The sequence below is a fragment of the Anas acuta genome, chromosome 3, assembly GCF_963932015.1.
Source record: "Anas acuta chromosome 3, bAnaAcu1.1, whole genome shotgun sequence".
Taxonomy (NCBI): domain Eukaryota; kingdom Metazoa; phylum Chordata; class Aves; order Anseriformes; family Anatidae; genus Anas; species Anas acuta.
In genome coordinates this window covers 60,411,482-60,426,559 of record NC_088981.1, presented here as the reverse complement: position 1 = coordinate 60,426,559, position 15,078 = coordinate 60,411,482, and the positions used below count along the sequence as shown (strand labels likewise).

The following is a 15,078-nucleotide window of genomic DNA, read 5'->3' as shown; positions in this document are numbered from 1 at the left end:
TGACAGCCCTCATGCCACAGAGTGAGTATGCTGGATCTGTGCAATGTTTTCCAGGCAAACTGTGAAAATAACTTTGGGTCCACCCTAAAGATCTTCATGGGACATAATTAGAAGGGCTGTGCCTCACCCAGGGGCCTGCCACCCAGGAACTGCGGGCACATTGCAGCCTTCCTTGGGGCAGTGCTTCCAAGAATCTCTTTCATGTGATTTACACCCACAGAGGCACACACTAAGAGCATGGAGACTCAGAGCACTGCAATGTTTGTGCAAGTGGGCACAAGGATAGAAAGTCTCTTTGTTCCCGGCTCCTGCACTCAGCTTTTAAATGTGGGTGCTGGACTCTGATGCCACTTTTCAGCACCTACAATGACATGATTGATGCACTTTAGGATCAAACTGGCTATCCTGTTTGCTAGACTGATATATTTCATGTAGAGCCGCATGTTTAAAAATTCATCAGATGTTAAGAGTTCAAACTGGTTTCAAATCTCCAGCTCAAAAAGCAGCCTGGGAGTGAGCACACTAGATTTTGGTTTCTATCTGTGCCGCCACCATTAAAAGCTTCTTGTCTAAGTTTTCCCAGATAGAAAACGGAAATAACACCTTGATCTTTTGATGCAACAAATGAGATATGCATAAGTAATATCATGACACTGAATAGTCTGAAGTCCTTAATTGTTATGATACTGTATTTCATTTGAACACTACCCTTGCTTCCTTAAGTATCAATTCTGAGCCAACCATTAGGGTTTTTTAGAACCAGAACCACAGAACAGGTTTGGTTAGAAAGGACCTTAAAGACTGCCTATTTCCAGCCCCTCTGCCACGGGCAGGGACACCTCACACCAGACCAGGTTGCCCAAAGCCCCATCCAGTCTGGCCTTGAACACCTCCAGGGATGGGGCATCCACAGCTTCTCTGGGCAACCTGTGCCAGGACCTCACCACCCTCTGAGTGAAAAATTTCTTCCTAATATCCAATCTAAATCTGCCCTCTTTTAGTTTAAAACCATTCCCTCTTTTCCTGCCACTGTCTGACCAAGCAAAAAGTTGCTCTCCATCTTTTTTATAAGCCCACAGTCTAGCCTCCAAATATTTGCTCTTAATAATCTTCTTCACCATAAAGGGTACTGGAACAGGTTCCCTGGGGTAATGGTCACAGCACCAAGCCTGATGGAGTTAAAGAAGCATTTGGAAAATGCTCTTAGACATAATTTCAGAATTTGTATTCCCAACCCTGTTCTAAAAGATGTAGATTTTTTAGCAAAAAGACTGAGATTGGTTTTTCACTTCTGCCTCACCTAGCAACTCACCCACACTGCTGTAAAGCATTTACTCAATGGTTATACTCTAACAAAGTTGTTCATCTTTAGCTGTACCTTGCTGTTTCATCACTAAACAAATCTTGTTGTCCCTCACTGACAATAACTTAAGGTATCATATTGCACTCAGAGTGTCCCATGAAGGAGGAACTCTGCTGTACCCCTGCAATGAGTACAGGAGACTGTGCTTGGACAGGGTGCTGGAGGATGACAGGGACATGTGTGTGTAAGATACTCATGGATCGAATTGGTCTGGGTATAAACAGCCTGGAGAGAAGGGTAGGGGTGTCCATGTGCATGTGTGCATGTATGTGTATGTGTGTGTATGTTCCTGGGGAGCTTGTTGATGCTCGGCTTGAACATAGGTGCCATAGCTACCCCTGAGCTAGGTTTGGGCTGCCATCTCTCAAGTTGTAGGAGTCTTAAGACTTTAAATCAATAACTTTTTGTTCAGTGTTTCTCATTCAATTGTCAGGTGAAATTTCCAGTTAAAATAAACCCAATTTTGTGGTAAAAGTATAAGATAATCAAAGCAGGTTGATATCCTACATCAAACTCCTCCCTTCCTCTGCACCAACATAAATCTGGACATCTTGGGCTTGGTGCCACACTAAATGTTGTTGCTGCCAAGTACTGTTTTCTTCTCTGTCTCACACTTCTCTTTCATTAAGAACAAGGTAGTTTTACTTGGTCTCATTTAAGTATAGCATTGTTCTCCTGTCACTTCCACACATATGCAGAAAGAAACTGTGAAGGAAAGGGATGTTGCAGTAAGCAGGAAGCAGGAGGGTCCTGAATGTAAATCCATGAGTTGGCCCAACCACAGATATTCAGAGTGAGGGCAGATCACCCCGGTGAGTCCCTCCCACTGAAAGAAGCTTGTGCAGCACTGCTGTAAATGCAGTTAGAGGGGGGCTGACATAAGGATTTGGAGTGCACAAGTTCTGCGTGGCCTGGGGTCATCCTAGCAAGCTTTTACAACACATACATGACTGTTACATAGTGTAACCTAGAGATGCTGAGGTATCTAGAAGCCATTGGTTTGCATAGTGGAGCTGTCCTCACGGATGCAAGTTTTAACATCTCTTTTTAACATGTTTAGCAGAAGTTCTTTCACTTCAAAAGAAACTGATGCTGACCACGCCAAAACATCAGCGATGACTGGTTGGCTGTAGAATAATAGTAATAAAAATGTTAATTACACTTCTTTGCAAGGTGAACAAGGGTCATGTAACACTTATGAAAAGGTCACCTTGTGAGGTGGCTGAGAATGAGGAATTCTGACCTTTAAAACTGAACATAGCCCTCTGAATGCATTTGCTTTTGCTAGCTCTGAACACCAAATAAACTCCCAATAAATGGTCACTGGCTAAAGAAACAAAGAGATCCCAGGAATTAGCCTACTGCCTTTCTCCCAAAGAGCCCCCTTTTATCAAGAGAAGTGAGTGGTCTGGAAGAAAAATTGTTGATGTCTCTCTTCCCTGAAGGTACTTCAAACAGTAAATGAACACACAAGATCCCATGTTTATTTTCTTTTAAATATATTTTTGAAAATATTGTGTGATCCAAAATATGTGTTTTTCAATTTTGCGTGCCATAGCCCGGCCATGAGTGATGTATTTTATCCATATTCATAACAGTGTACAAACTTTCTATTCATAGCTCTCTCCACAGCATAAATTTTGGTGGGCATGCTGGAATTTCCTTGTGCGGCATATGGTAATCCTTTACCTGAGGGCTTGCTCCAAATAAATGTTTACATTCCTCTGACAGCTCACTTGAAATGTAAAGGAACAAGGTATGTGAGTCTTCTATTAAATAACTGACTGCATTTACATGTTCGGGGAGGAAGGCACATAGCGTTCTTACACTGGACCCGTTGCAGGAATGTCCAACCTTGTTTCCTCTCATAAATATTTCATAATAGAAAAGACCTTAAAAATATGCCAATTCAAACTGCAGACTGACCCTTCCAGCTCCAGGCATCGTAGCTAGGAGGGACTGAAATAAACACCACAAGTAAGCAGTGCCTGCAGCGGGCAGTCGTCTATGGAAACCACAGCCTCCTCTTTGGTCCTGGGGACGATCATTTCATTCGGAGGCTATTACAGGGACGGCCAGCTGAAAGAGAGGGTGGTGGGTGGCAAGGGTCACACATCAAAGATGCCAAGGAAGGTGGAAAGAATCTGGAGAAAAACTTCCTAGTCTGGGATTTGGTTTTATTTTATTTCACCCAGTTCAAGCAAATAGCATTTTTTTACTTAGGCTGATGAAAGAATATTACAGCAACGAGGGATAAGCGCACTGAAGTACTAAATAGGGTAAAAGCCTATATGCTGTGTATATATCTAATTACTGCAGTAGAAGTGTTGCCATGCGTTTATTGGCATACCTGGCCTACTCATGCTCCTGTGACTCCAGCTAGTCACATGGGGCTTTTTTAACCTTTTAATCATTATTCATATCATCGGGACTATTCATTTGGCCAGTTGCCTTTCGGCCACCACCAGGATGAGGCTGGCCAGTTACCAAAATATCCCCAAGAGAGAGAGCAACAGAGGAAATCAGGAGTTTGTTATTCTGCAGGAATCCAAACCCACAGTTTTCTCTGCTCATTCCTGCCCACCTTCCCTGGCAATTTAGCTCTAATAAGATATCCTTCAGCTGCCTTTGATATCCTTTACTGAGGGGACATGTTGTTTAGCCCCAGGAGGGAGTTAAAACACAGAGACTCTTTCTCCTCTGTTACTCACATTCCAGCACAGTGAAATATCTCACATTTCCCAGTTACAAGTCTTGTGTTTCCCATAAGTGCTTGTCAAGAGGACCATATTTTTTGCCATTCCTCTTGATTGCTATCAAGACTGCTTGCAGCCCTCTCTAAACGAACACAATGAGCTTGTGCAAACTGAAACAAAAATAAAATTAGTGCTGGAGACTCAAAATGCCTCTCAAAATCTGAGAAGTGCTTGAGTGACAGCTGGTCAGAGACACTTAGCAGCTGATATGTAGCCAACATCCTTGCTTTAAATCAAGAAAACCTTCGTGGAGGTTACATAATTTACACTGGCAGAAAACAAGGGGAAGTAAATAGACACTAGTAACTACAGTGTATTATAATAGCTATGATAATAGTTTGTAATAAAAAGCTGCCTCTCTTCTGAGGAACAAAATTGCCTTTGCAACCTTTAATTAAGCTGAGTTCTGAATGCTTTGTGGGCTAATTTTCTGCATGGTCCCCAATTTACAACATGGAAACTGAGGCACGTATATGTGAACTAACTTGTCCAAGTGTTACAGAGGAAGTGAAAGATAAAGCCAAGTACGGAAACAAAACAGACCATAATTCAAATGTGCACAATTCCCACTAGAATCTGAAAGCCCATTTATTCAAGCCTAAATTTGACCCTTACTTAATTGACTGAAGTCCTGTGCCTTAAATACAAAACTACCCTTTGTCTACCAGTAATGGAAAAATCAACCCATTATTGGGAAGATGGATGTATTCATTAGGCAATTGATAACAGCTGTATTGAGTGTCTTAGCACACTTCTTTGTTGAATTATGTTTATATACGTCCTCTACTAATAGTTTTAGAGAAGTGGAGTAAAGACAGAACAGTCTCAGGAGGAGACAGAGTTCTTAATCAAAGTCACAGCTATTACTGATCAGTTATAATTGCAAACACACTTAAAATCATTTTTTTAAAAGCAAATAAATGATAATAACACATCCATCTTAAAAAAAAATAATAATAATAATCCATGAATGACTCTAGTTTAGCTCATATCTGTGCTTAAACATTAATTTCATGTATTAACAGAAAGTATTACTTTAGCAGTCTTTGAGGACCATCTACAGACAATACACAGAATGATATACACCATAGGTAATATAAGCCAGCACCAAAATAGTTTGAAATTCTTGCTACAAAAGTCACTCTATTGTCAGCATGCCCAAGAAAATTTCCCTGAAGATATGAAGCCTTTTCATCATACTTTTCAAGTTGACATCCTTAGGGTTAATTTAAGTAGTGAAACAGATGACCAAAGAGAAATGTCCTTACTGGAAATAATCTGACCCCCTTGTTCCAGAACTTAAGTCCAAGCACTGTTAGCAAAAACAGTCCAGAAAATGAAGTGGCACATAGTAAGAATTATGGTTTCTGATTTTTCTTGGGACCCAAACAGCATAGGACTTATAAACTGACTTGACAATAAAGTACATGTCTTTCAGTTTAGGCAATAGCCCATTGAGAAGCCAGATGGGATTTCAAAGATGCTAGTACCTTGTGCATATAAATACAGGCAAGCGCCTCAGAGGATAATATCTGTGGATGTAAGTACAGTCAGAGTGCACTGCAGAACTGTAAACTTGTTTATAATCTTTGTCAAAGAGGTAGCTAGCTCTCTTGCTGTCTTTCTCAACTATTGATGAAAACAGAATCAACCTGTACTGGTACTCTTATATAGCAGTTGATTTGTCCCTGCCCAATTTTGACATCAAAGCCCCACAAACTACCCTAGCAGCATAGCCCCAACGTTGGTAGGTTGAGATTTTTAACTTTGTTCTTTACTAATGATGGAGATACAGATATTGCCATCTTAACATTTCAAGCAAGTTTTTCAATGGGATTTCCTAGCATTTAGAGAATTTCTACTGTGTTTAGCTAGTGAACTACAAAATCTAACCACAGTCCTACACCAAACAGCTTCAAAAAAATCATTGCAAAGAGGAAAATCCACATTTAAAATTGGACTGTTGTGTTTTACTGCATATTGGTTTCATATCCTCAGTGGAGATGTTGAGAGACATCTCCCAAATCACGAGGTTATTTCCAGACATATTCCTGGAAACAGGAAGGTTGCAGCATACTTCCCATCACACCATCAGTCTCATGCAGCTGGTTCCACTGAAGTGGGATGCAGAGTCCTGTCATCCTATGATACTCCACTAGCCTATGGATGATCTCACACACCTAAGGCCTGCCTGCATTACCACTAAGTTCCATTGGAATCTCTCTTCAGGCCCCCACACAATTTCCATGTGGCAGAAAACAGTTTAAGGTCTGACATTCATTGCACTCAGAAGAAAATCCACACCAGCGTCTGCAATTAGAGGGAAAATTGTGTCAATTGGCACAGCACAATCACTCATACAGCTGGCTGCACACTCTCCATGCTTAGCAGAGGGTCAGGCCATCCCTCAAGACATGCAACAAAAGCTATGCAACATTGTATGGCAAAGAGTAACAAAAATGAATTACAGATTGCTGAGAAGGGACCTTATCAATGTTTACAAATATCTTAAATGTGGGAGACAGTGGGATTTGGCCAACCTCTTTTCAGTGGTTTTGTGGGGATAGGACAAGAGGCAATGGCCACAAGATGGACCACAGGAAGTTCCGCACCAACGTGTGAAAGAACTTCTTCATGGTGAGGGTGACAGAGCACTGGAACAGGCTGCCCAGGGAGGTTGTGGGGTCTCCTTCTCTGGAGATATTCAAGGCCCGTCTGGACACCTACCTGGGCAACCTGCTCTAGGGAATCTGCTTTTGCAGGGGGGTTGGACCCGATGATCTCCTGAGGTTCCTTCCAACACCTACAATTCTGTGATTCTGTGAAATCAAACAATACCAATGAGACTAAAGGTTGATAATATAAGATGCTTGAATAATATATGTGAGCCTTTAATGTTATTGCTCAATTGTCACATTCTAAAGACCACCTCATTTTTGAAATGTGCTGTAGTCCTGCAAGCAACATTGGCAGCTCTTGCACCCAAGTATTCATTTGAACTTGAATTTGAATTTGAATTCTAGTTCATTTGAACTAGAGTGAATTTAAGTCAACTAAAAAATAAATTGTCTTCTCATTCCATTCCATGTCCATTCTTTACTGGAATGGAATTTTGCTGCACATGTTTTAAAGTATTTGCAAATTTAGCTAGGTTTGAGAAAGAAAAAACAAAACAACAACAACAAAAAAAAAAAAAAGCACACACACACAAAGAAACACAAAACACCACACAAACCAGTATGTGAAATGTATGAAACCTCAAATTTTCAGATTCCTTGAGGCTTGTTTATTTCCAAGTTAAGAAACCAAACATTTGATGATTACCAGAAAGAGGGCAATGTGCTTTTGTGCTGATTATATCAAATACAGCCTCCCATTGTCTGAAGAACAATTTTCTGTCAAGACATCGTTTTGACTGAGTTTTGGGTAGTAACAAACTTCTACTATTAAATACAGTCCTGTTTATCACCATCAACCCTGTGGTAGACTGAAAACCACTTCCACTAGGATCAATAGCTCTCTGTGAAGCCAGTAAACTTACTTTTACAGGTATCTCACAAAAGCATATGATACAGAAACACAGATTTGTTTCATACTGAGAAAATCCCAACCTCTGCAATTCAAAATGTAATTGCTGAAGTAAATATCCTAGAAAATTCTTGGCTTGCTACATTTCAGCTTTCATCATAAACATTTCAAAATAAAGTTTGCTTACATTCAAGTAGTTTTGAAATTAATGGGAGGAGCACATGACTTATTTAGTGGAGTATACTGGAAAATGACGAAGGATGGGGAACTTAGTGCCCAGATGTCAGGTTATTTGTTGTGCATTGGTTGACACATGGGCAGTACTGGGATTTTTGTATTGCTGTTCTTCATTGTTATCAATATCATTCCATTATCACTTGTACTTTGTTCCTAGCTCCCCAGTCAACAACTAGATGCTATTGGCAAACAAAATAAAAGAAAGTGACAAGATTGTGTTTTTTATGTGCTTTGAAGTTTTAAAAGCTGTACAAGAGCCAGGAGTTCAGCTGATAAGCATCATTTAGAGTAGATCCAGCTGTAAACAACACTTATTTGTATTTATGAATCAGATTTTGAGAGGTAATTTGGACCTCAAACTAAAGACAGATGGCCACATCCACAGAAGCAAAGCTGTACATTCTGACAAGTAAAACTTGTGAGCCAGCATGACCTTAAAAAACTGAGCACTTCAGATGATACTTGTTATATTCCTTTAAAAAAAATCATGTTAAGTATTAGAAAATAATGCATTGCAGAATAAACAGAAGAATAATTTAAAATCCATGAAAATTTTGTAAGAACATTTGACTATTGCTGTTGTAGGTTTTATTTTGCAGAAAGTGTGTAAGGAACAGAAAGTTCCAAGCAACCCATGTCTTCAGACAGTATGTGAAATCTTGCAACTGAATCTGTTTAAGCACTTGGTTTTCAGCTAGATTACAGCCTGATTACCACTGTATTGAGTGTTGGTGAATGTAGAAGGTAGGAAGGTTGAGTTTAGAAAACACCATTTTGTTGGCCATTTTTTACAGTGTGTATTTCAGAAGCATTTTGCCAAAACCCAGTGCACCAGATACAGTGTTGTACCAGTATCCTGGAGTATCACAGCATTTCCTCCTGGGTGCCACAGTGCATGTGTTAACTGAACTGTAAATGAGGAAGACACATGTTAATGAAAAAATAATAATAATATGTCTGCTTCAAATGATTTTTCATCATGTCTAGTCCTTGTGATGTTTCCAGACCCTCTTCAGGCTGACTGGACACTGGCAAGTAGCCTTCATTCTGCTAGGCAGCTTCCTCACAAACACCCTCTGCAGAAAAGTTTTTTCAGTTATTCCTAAATTTACTCATCCTTCTTGAGCTGGAGGACCAAGGTGAGGGATAATTAAAATAGTGAGACTCCCATTGCTCATTCTATGTTGTAGAAGCTTGTTGTCTGTAACATTCTGCTTTCTGGCATCAGGAAATGAAAGAATAGTTCATCCTTTGTTTCTGCTATTATTTTTTACCTCACAAGGATGCAGCAGCTCCTTTCAGGAGACCACGGATCATCTGAAGCATCATGCCCACAGATTTCATCAGAGCACCTCCATGAAGACTGCCAGGAGCCATCCCCCTGGGATTCAGCTGTTTCTCTTGTTCCAGGATCTGAATTGCCTCTTTCAGACACTCCTGGGTAGAAGAGTTAAATATCAGCCTTCAATGCTGCTTTTCAAAGGCAGCCACATCATTACTCATTTTAAGGCAAACAAACTCTGCACTGCACAGGAGAATGAGCTAGGTGTTTCATGTACTATCTATAAATTGGCAGGTTTGTCTGTGTTTGTCTGCTTTCTTTGTTTCCTAAAGATTAAGGTCAACAAACCTAATTTATTGCTATACACACTGATGGCAAAATCAGTTTCCAGCACATAAATCACATAATGGCCTTATCATTCCTGTCTATCTTCTATCTATTTCAGCAGTATTTGACATGGTCACCCTTCTCTTGAAGATGACAAAGATATGACAAAATATAATTTGAATAAAATTCTGTTCCACTGGTCTTACGTTTGCAGATCTACCTTTTCATCCTCTCCACTCAGATTTCTATTTTATTTTCCCTTTTTTTTTTTTTCCTCTCAGTTCTTGCTAAGTTCTCTCTTTAATGATTTTTTTGCAAAATTCTGCTTTCATGAAATCTTCCTCCACCAAGATAGCTCAACAGGGTTCTCTCTTCTTTTATCAGGAAGAAGCCAAAAAATGAAGTGAAGGATTATATCTTATAGCCAATTAAAACAGTAAGCAATTTAAATGGTCTGTAGATCCTTTTTGTAGTTCATCCAGACCAGTACTATGACCTGGCACAAAAGAGGAGCTTCTGCAGACATCATTACAGTTGGTATAAATGATCTCATCTCCTCTGACATAGGAAGCACAACAGCTAGCGGTCAAGGTGGCTGGGACTAAGGAATGTACTATACTTTTTTAGACAGAAGAAGACCAAATGACCACACAGCCACTGCTGCTAGTGGGGGAGAGAACATTTTTTTCATATGGTTGTTCACTGTACCATAAAAATGTAACATTTTTATGTGCGTTTCTTTTAAGAGAGTGAAAATATCCTTGTGCCTTGTAACATTTTCTAAGTGAGTGATACAAACTAGGCAGCAGTGGCTCATGGGCTGAAATCTCTGTTTTGTTCCAAGACATCCATCTCCATCTGAGATGCTTTTCTTCTGCAAAGTATTAGAAAGACCATCAGAGCAAATACCCTGCTGCCTTATTCAGGTAGGACCATGCTTCTACCAGGAGAAAACAATAGGATTCTTGGTTCATGTCATGCAAGAGAGAATGAGAGCAGATTTAAACATATTATAATACGTTACCATAAAAACTTCTCTGTTTCCTGAGATTTAAGAAGCAATGCCTGTGAGGTCTGGATCACGGGGAAAATATGCTGCTGACATAAGATGCAGGAAAAGCATCTCTTCAGGCCCTGAGTTTTTCATGTGGAAAATTCACTGTGGCAAAGCAGTGTTTCAGTCTCTCAATTGACCGATTGTTGTAGTATTTGTCGTTGTGGTGCTTATTTGTTTTGCTAAAGGAAATGCTTTAGCAGGGAGCGCGCACACAGCCTGGCATAAAATGGAGAGTGCCCACATTCCTGACAATAACAGTTTACTTAGCTGTGTAGGGCAGGCTGTTTTCAGCTGGAAGTTCAGAGCACCCACTTTTTCCTGAAAAAGAGGAAATATAATAATACCATGGAGAATCATGGGCTTCAGCTGCTTGATTTCACCACCAGATCTAAATTCCTCCAAAACAAAATACCTCAAAACATCCAGCCAGCAACAAGGTGTGCATTTATGCACTACTGTGGCAGTCTGTGGATCATTTTTTCATGGTAATGTTGAGCCAGCTCATTATTTCAAAACCAGGCATGGCAGCCTTAGGTATCTACTGGTCTTCAGGCTGTTACTATGGCATAAACAGTTTATCCAAAAACTCTGCTTTACATTGCATAAGACATTTATATTCCATGAATTAAAAGCCTAAGAGATCAGCTAAAAATATCTGCAGGGCTATGAGATGCAGAAGGCTGGGAGGGCTCAGCTGGGAGAGCTGAGAAGATATGACTTAGGTTTATATAACCAGAAAGGCAGTGGAGAAGGTGAGGAAGAAGATGTTCACCCAAATTCTCGACTAGTAGAACAGGGCTCAGTCTAAAACAGGTAAAGGCAGTGCACTTCTGAAACATGCTGCCATGAGAGCCATGGTGAGGAGTCAGAGCAAACCTCCAGGTTAAAAAGACGATTAGACAATATAGAGCAAAACAGGTTTTAAAAACATGACTTAAGAATATTGCACTACTTGAGCAAAATGGCCAGAACCTTCAGCCAGATTCTGCACACTTCTGACTGCTGGGAAACATCATTGTTAGTCTTGTTTCTGTTGGTGAATGAGAATGAAGTGGACCATATTTTTTACATCAGTTTCAGGAATGAGATTATAGCTTTTGACTTGGAAATTATTTTCAATATTCATTTTGATATGTTTCTTTGCCTTTATCAGGGCTAACTGATCAGTAATTCAGCAATCAGTCATTGTTTTCCCCACTAAGCGCAGACCACAAATTATTTTGGTATAGTGCCTTTCAGTTATCTTTATTCACAGAAACCCCAAATTCTTTGATGAATGGTAATCTATGCGTCAGCTGTCTGTAAGGATGAAAGATAAACTCTTACTGGAAAGTGCACCATACATAATTATGACTCAGCCTGAAAAACAACAAAATCTGCCTTGTTGTTTTGATCTGTCAGCTCCACACTGTAATGTTAACCAGTCTTGATAATCCTGGGCAATAATACAGACTGCCCCATTTCAAGTTTTCTTTGCAGCATTCTTTGCACAAGAGCTATTAAATTCATTGTCAGGTTCTGCTATAAAAACTACCTCTCTTCTGGATGAACTTTTAGATGAACTTTTGGATGAACCTTACCATGCCTCTAGTTACATGATTATCACCGAGAGGGAAAACCCATTTCTAGCCTCAGAATATCCCTGGATGCAAAGCATGTTTCCATAACCATATGTACCCATAATGCGATATACTCATATAAAAAAAAAGATACCCATAACACAATAATGGATAGCAATGATCTATGGAGGTAACCTCTCTTTGCCACCCCTTACCCACTCCTCCATATTGATGGGTACTATTATATAAGAAAAGTTTGATATAAAATAGTTCTGCTGATATGGCACTGCCCTGTCTTCTGGTCCTACAAGAGACCAAACGTTCATCCTCCCCCTCAGTCCACCAGAACCAGACGTTTGGGGTCTTTCTTCATTCTTAGGAAGGATTTTTCATATGAAAAGACACTTTTTTTATTTACTTCAGTCTTACTCTCACCAAGCAGCAGTGTGAAAAGTAGCCTATTGACTTTCTGCTTCATGTCTTATTGTGAATCCAAGATTAGCATGGGTCACTTGCTAATGCTGGGATTTATTGATTTAATGAATTTCATTAAGTTAGAATTCCAAGAAGTCTGCCTCACAGGTTAAGAGGAAGTGGAGGAAGAAACAGCAAATGAAATACAAAAACATTCTCTTGACTACCGTAGGTATAAACTGTAATCTTCATTGAAGCTAGTCAGAAAAAGTAATCCGGAAAGGAACTAAAAGTGAAATTAGTCATCAGCCAGGTAAAGCTCTCTGTACTAAGTGCTCTTTGTATGTTCCAACAATGTACACAGTTAGTTTAAAATAATGGTCACCAGAAACCAAGACAAATATGACTGATGCTGACTTTTTATAAGTGTAAATGAAACAACACAAAAATAAAAACCCTCAAGGATAAACACATCTGTTTTCCAGAAGCTACCTCTTGTTCTACTGCAACCTTTTCCTTCTTCTGTTCCCTTACCTTTCTTTAACTGAACTTTTAAAAACCTGAAAGGACCAATATTAGCACATTCATCAGTCTGATCATTCATCTTGCCTGGAGCAATTCCTAGGGTCATGTAAACAGTTTGCTGTTTCAGACAGCTTGTTCCCAGAATATGCTTCTTGACAACAGGAAATTCAATTAACAATTGCATGTAGGCTGTGGACATGTACCTTTTCAGGCTGTAGCTGCACCAGCTGAAGAGGTTACTGAAGTGGCACCTCGTCCCTATGCACTTGTCAACTTCTTTCTGTGGCCTCTAACCAACATTCACTAAAATGAGATGAGTCAATTTTAAGAACTTAAAGAATGGCCACTGTTACAGCAGCTTATTTTGACTGAAAGAAGTTCTTGAAAGTCACATGAGGAGCCTCATGAGATCACAGAGGGTGTAACTTCCAGCAGTGGAGGGAGGAGCAGGCTGGGGCACTTACCTTCTTGTTGGCACAGCTGCAGCTGGAAAAGAGCATGCATCTGTAGACTTGCACAAATGCCAGTTTCAGGAAAGATGAAAAACCCAGAACAAGCACTGTATAGGCATGTCAATGTACATACAGCATGAAGTAAAACATCTTGGGCTTGTAGTGAAGTTACTCCACTCGAGACAGTGGCACCACTGTCATTTATATCTGTGACAGAAGACTTTCTGAGTTCTCTGGCCAATTTGAGCTGTGTTAAATGAAGGGACAGTTTATCACACATCATAAGATGAGTATCAACTTGCTAAACCACATAATTAGATCATGTGTATGAGCCCTGAATTCTTACTTATGCACCTAAAGAAATAGATTGAATTTCATGAGCACTGGGAATCCAGGCATCTCCTGTTGACTTAGTCATTCCAGAGGCAACTGTAAGGTACCCAGCTTTTGGGAAAATAAAACCATTCCTTGCATGAAGGCCAAGGAACCTATTTCTAACTACACTTGTGTCAATCTTTCAGTCTGTGCAATTGAATGCGAGGAAATAAAAACCCATTTGGAAAGTTTTTTTTTTAAATATTGCCTCACTTATTATAAAATACTACAAAAAACATAAGAATAATTTGAAAGACTAGATTTTACAGCAGCACAGTTACAGTGCTTTGGATGACTGTGGCAAGATCTTGGCCTCATGAAGTCATGGTTAAATTTCTTCTAACTACATAAAATTTTTCTTCAAAACAGAAAACTTATTCCCATCAAATCAAAATTAGTCTTTCACTTCTAAAGCTAAAAGGTGTGTCAATCACTTCATCAGCTGTCATCTTTCAGATACATGTAAGAAGATCTTTCAGCCTTTATGTTTAGTCAAAAAAGAAACTCCTTACAGTAGCCAATAACCATCTTTGAATAATGCAAGAACATTTGGCCTCTTCGTTAATTTTACCAGATCTTTCACAGCATATTTACAGGTGGACCTGCCCTGCTTTCAGGGATAGAAAGCTTTAAGGTGGTTTTGTACTTTCCGCTCAGAAGATTCATGAGACTGAGGATGAGAAATTACTCCTACAATTTGGTTGCTTCTAGCTTTTTATGTACTTGGAGTCCCAACTGTGTTTAGCCATACCAGTCACCTTGTCCAAGTTCATTGTGCTACTGGTGCAGCAGCCATAACATGCTGTGGACTGCAGTGCAGTGAGTACAATGCAGCCAACACACACTTGAGTGCTGAGGAGATGGTTATCTTTCAAGGAACAAAAAGGAGTAGAGACTGGAAATCAGGAGGATGATGCTCTAAACAGCAGAAGATGAACTAAGTAAGCTAAGTAAGGTAAGTAAGCTCTCTGCATTTACCTGCACATACTTGGTCTTTTCCATTACATCAAAACTATCTACAATATTCCATAACACACTGATTTTTAACAGATGAAAGTTGTAGATACTGCAATATCTCACTTTCCAGCCCTCCTTTCCTAATCTCCTTCCCATATGTTAGGGATGTCAGTGGTACAGAAACAGATCCTCTGCGCACAGAGTTTGTGAACCAAGATACTGAGTGTAATAGGAGGGAGAGGCAGC

General features: G+C 39.8%; 1 long non-coding RNA gene across 1 annotated transcript; it reads right to left on the bottom strand.

Annotated features, from left to right (window-relative positions):
* Nucleotides 1–2,893: 2,893 nt before the first annotated feature.
* LOC137854241 (uncharacterized) lies at nt 2,894–14,723 on the bottom strand. The gene is made up of 4 exons (XR_011095038.1): nt 10,518–14,723; nt 9,159–9,321; nt 6,847–6,938; nt 2,894–6,429 (listed from the first exon to the last, which is right to left on the bottom strand). It is a non-coding gene; the product is annotated as an uncharacterized lncRNA (long non-coding RNA).
* Between the last annotated feature and the right edge of the window lie 355 nt (nt 14,724–15,078).